This window comes from Triticum dicoccoides, chromosome 5A, assembly GCF_002162155.2.
Source record: "Triticum dicoccoides isolate Atlit2015 ecotype Zavitan chromosome 5A, WEW_v2.0, whole genome shotgun sequence".
In the NCBI taxonomy this organism is placed as follows: Eukaryota; Viridiplantae; Streptophyta; class Magnoliopsida; order Poales; family Poaceae; genus Triticum; species Triticum dicoccoides.
Genome location: NC_041388.1, coordinates 600,692,993 through 600,698,099, shown reverse-complemented (window position 1 = coordinate 600,698,099; position 5,107 = coordinate 600,692,993).

Below are 5,107 nucleotides of genomic sequence, written 5' to 3'. Positions count from 1 at the left end.
TAGCCACCCAATTACGTTGTGACGTTTGGCACACCCAAAGCACTCCTACGGTATTCGGGAGTTGCACAATCTCATGGTCTAAGGAAATGATACTTGACATTAGAAAAGCTTTAGCATACGAACTACATGATCTTGTGCTAGGCTTAGGATTGGGTCTTGTCCATCACATCATTCTCCTAATGATGTGATCCCGTTATCAAAGACATCCAATGTCCATGGTCAGGAAACCGTAACCATCTATTGATCAACGAGCTAGTCAACTAGAGGCTTACTAGGGACATGGTGTTGTCTATGTATCCACACATGTATATGAGTTTCCTATCAATACAATTCTAGCATGGATAATAAATGATTATCATGAACAAGGAAATATAATAATAATCAATTTATTATTGCCTCTAGGGCATATTTCCAACAATTCCTTCCCATCCAAATAGGTAGTAGTACTATTCCTTGATTTCTCTGCAAACATTGCTCTGCTGTTTTGGCCTATACCTGGGACGCAGAGTAGTATTTGATTTTTACCAGGAAACAGACTGCCCCCGGCCTGGCGGCAGCAGGAGCAGTGATTTGTCTAATCACCTGGTAGCAGTACTAGTTTTGATCTCCACTTGATTTATCTTTGTGTATCCCGCGGACTAGCAGTACTAAACACCCTCTGGACTTGAGCCTGTAACTTAGAGAACTTGGCAGATCAGACAGCGGAAAAAACTTTTGGCCATCTTGATGGAAACTGTGACTTGACAGCTTGTGGATCCAGCGAAACCAATCTCCCGTCGGTTCGGACTGATCGTCTCGCATCGGCGGCGCACAGAACTCAAAAACCCTAATTTCTTTAGTCTCACTCTCGTATATTGCTCCGACCGCTTATCACGGAGACGATGTGTATCCTTCTGCGCAGGTTCTCTTTCATCCAGTTACATCACGATCTTCTCGATCCCGGAAGAGAGCCCTCCAAAAACTCAACACCACCGTGCGCAAGCCCCACGGTGGGCGCCAACTGTCTTGGAATTGTCACGGTAGATGTCCTTAGTGTCAGGACTTAGTCGCGAGGCCAACGCATCTATGTGGTAGCTTGAGAGGGGTTGAGCGGGACGAGAGACGCGATGTTTTACCCAGGTTCGGCCCCTCATGGTGGAGGTAAAAGCGTACATCCTGCTTCATTGATATTGATGATGATGATCATGGTTACAAGAGTGCTCTATCTTGAGAGCTACTGTCTAAACCTAACTTGTCCAACTTGTGGAACTTGTGAATCTTCTCCCTTTTGGGGAGCCCTACCCCTCCTTATATATGTTGGAGGGGCGGGTTACATGTAGAGTCCTATTAGGATTAGGACTAGTCTATCTCTAATACAAACCGGATACAAGTCCAGGTCTTAACTCCTTGTAAGATAAATGTTCCTCATGCCTTTCCTCTTAAACCGGCCCACCATTAAACGTGAACCAGCCTTCTGGGCCTTGGGCCTTGTCATCCATCTGTCCCACATGCCGGATCACCAGTGAGTCATAATGACCAGGTGGGTTGCTTGTACACCGCCAGGTCAAGGCGGATCGCTAGTAACTCGCCAAGTGTCAGCGGGGTCTTCAGATAAACCGCCAAGTACGGCCGGGTTAACTTCCGGCCGGTATGCACCGCGGGGTATATCCCCGACAGAAACCGAATGAGACTTTGAGAGATTACATTCAGAGGTGGACCACTTTGCATCACATAGTGGAAAACGTGTCACCACACCAAGCAGTTTGTGCCTTCAAGGAGGGCGTTCGGTACCGAGAGCTTAACCTGAAATTCGGTCGGACAGGAGATATGACTCTGACCCGAATGATGGAAATAGCCACTCGGTACACTAACGGTGAGGAAGAAGACCGACTCCGTAGCGGTAAGATCAAACCAGTCGCCCAAGACGTCGGAGGAGGTAATTCCAATAGGAAATAGAAGCGCAAGGCCGAACCCGCCGCTCCTAGCAAAGCCGTGGTAGTGACTCAGGGAATATTCAAGGGCAAACCCAAATGGCGATGGGTCCCCAAAAAGGTGAAGGATTCGGCAGGAAATGATGTGTTAGATTTTTCGTGTCATATACACACCAAAGTGGATGAAGAGGGAAACCTGATTTATCCCAAGCATACCACTCGACAGTGTCGACTCCTTATCCAGCAATTCCGGGAGGGCCAGCCCAAGGAGAAAGAGAAAGAGTCTGATAAGGATGAAGACAAAGAGGAAGATGATGGTTTCCCCAACATCAATGCCACTTTGGTGATTTTTGCTGACGTTGAGAGCAAAAGTCGATTGAAAGTCATTAACAGAGAAGTGAACATGGTTGCTCCGGCAATACCAACATATTTGAAGTGGTCTAAGACTCCCATTACATTCGACCAATCTGACCATCTGGCACATGTTGCTACCCCAGGGCGGCAAGCGTTGGTGGTCGATCCGGTCGTTGGGGGCACTCGATTGACCAAGGTCCTGATGGATGGTGACAGTGGCTTGAACATTTTGTATGCTGAGACTCTCCGAGAGATGGGCTTCCCTATGTCCAAGCTCTAAGTAATATATGCTTCCACGGTGTCATCCCTGGGAAGAAAGCTGATTCACTCGGCCAGATCACTCTCGACATGGTTTTCGGCGATTCAAAGAATTATTGCAAGGAAAAGTTGACATTTGAAGTTGTGGATTTTCACAGTGCTTATCATGCTATTCTAGGTAGACCTGCGTATGCTCACTTCATGGCTTGACCATGTTACGTATACCTCAAGCTGAAGATGCCTGGTCCCAAAGGTGTGATTACGATCACTGGTAATCGGCAGAGAGCAAAGGAGTGTTTCCAGAAAGGCTCAAAGATTGCCGATGAACAGATGGCAGCAGTGGAAAAGCAAGAGTACCAGAAGAACACAGATCCGAGTGATTTGCTTCGTGCCAAGAACCCCGCTTCAGAATCTTCATTTTAGTCGTTTGGTGAAACAAATCAAGTTCATGTTCACCCGACCGATCCTAGTGCTGCTCTGACTCATATCTCAACAACGCTTGACAGCAAATAGGAAGAAGTGCTCATCCAGTTCCTCCGTGAGAACTGGGACATCTTTGCATGGAATCCTTCTGACATGCTAGGTGTACCCAGGGGACTAAACCATTTGCGAGTCGACCCGAAAGCAAAACCTGACAAAGAGCATCTCCATCGGTCTGCCGTGGAGAAGAGGAAGGCAATTGGTGAGGAGGTGGCTCGGCTTCTGGCAGCTGAGTTCATCCGTGAGATATACCACTCCGAGTGGCTCGCCAATGTTGTCATGGTCCCCAAGAAGGACGATTCACTTTGCATGTGCATCGACTTCAAGCATATCAACCGGGCCTGCCCGAAAGATCATTTCCCTCTGCCCCGTATCGATCAAATTGTTGACTCGACTGCGGGATGCGAGCATTTGTCCTTTCTGGATGCTTATTCCGGGTATCATTAGATCCGACTGTATGGTCCCGACGAAATAAAAACAGCTTTTATCACCCCATTCGGGTGCTTTTGCTATGTTACCATGCCCTTTGATCTCAAGAATGCTGGTGCCACATTCATGCGCATGATTCAGAGGTGCCTGCTCACTCAAATCAGTCGGAATGTGGAAGCATACATGGATGACATCATGGTCAAGTCACGTAAAGGTTCCGACCTACTGTCTGACCTTGCCGAAACCTTTGCCAATCTGAGAAGGTACGATGTCAAGCTTAATCCATCCAAATGCACATTCAGAGTCCCAATAGGAAAGTTACTCGGTTTCCTTGTTTCCGAACGAGGGATCGATGCAAACCCAGAGAAAGTTGGCACAATCCTCTGAATGAAATGCCATGTGCGTGTGCATGATGTCCATAAGCTTACTAGTTGCCTGGTCACATTGAGCCGATTCATTTCTCATCTTGGTGAAAAGGCATTGCCTCTTTACCAACTGATGAAGAAAACTGACAAGTTTGAGTGGACTCCTGAAGCTGACGCAGCGTTTGCAGAGCACAAAACCCTGCTTTCCACCCAGCCGGTGCTTGCTGCTCCAATCAGCAAAGAGCATTTACTCCTTATATCGCAGCCACTGGACAAGTTGGCAGTACGGTGCTCACGATCGAGCGGGAAGAAGAAGGCAAAGCCTACAAAGTTCAGCGCCCAGTGTATTATATTTCTGAAGTCTTAACTCCGTCCAAGCAGAGATATCCTCATTATCAGAAGTTGGTTTATGGAATTTATTTGACGATAAAGAAAGTTGCACATTACTTCTCATATCACTCGGCTTCAGTTGTCAGTGATGCTCCATTATCAGAAATTCTGAACAACGGAGATGCAACTAGTCGAGTGGCAAAATGGGCGATTGAACTCCTTACGTTAGATATCAAGTTTGAGGCAAAGAAAGCAATCAAGTCCCAAGCAATAGTAGATTTCCTCGCCGAGTGGAGTGAGCACCAATAGCCAACTCAAATTCACTCGGAACATTGGACTATGTTCTTTGATGGCTCCAAGATGTTGAATAGTTCTGGTGCTGGGGTGGTCCTGGTATCCCCACGAGTTGACAAACTCAGTTATGTTCTCCAGATTCACTTTGATTCCTCCAACAATGAGGCTGAATATGAGGCACTTCTGTATGGGTTGCGTATGGACATTTGACTCGGCGTCCATCGCCTAATGGTATACATCGTCTCAGATTTGGTAGTTAATAAAGTGATGAAGGAATGGGATATCAGGAGTCCATCTATGACTGGCTATTGCAATGCAGTGAGGAAGTTGGAAAAGAAGTTCGAAGGGTTAGAGCTCCACCACATACCCCGAGTCAAAAATCAAGCAGCTGATGATCTGTCGAAGATAGGCTCCAAGCGCAAGTCTATTCCCAGCAATGTGTTTTTGGAACATCTCCACACTCCATCAGTTCAAGAGGATCCTTTCATAGAAGAGCCCCCACAACTGAAAAGTTCCACTGACCCGACTGAAGTTGAAATTCCAGCCATGGTCGACCTGGTCATGGAGGTTTTGGTTATCACCCCTAATTGGACGGTGCCATATGTTGCATACATACTCAGAAAAGAGCTCCCAGAGGATGAGGATGAGGCCCATCAGATCGTCCGTCGGTCCAAAGCCTTCACCGTG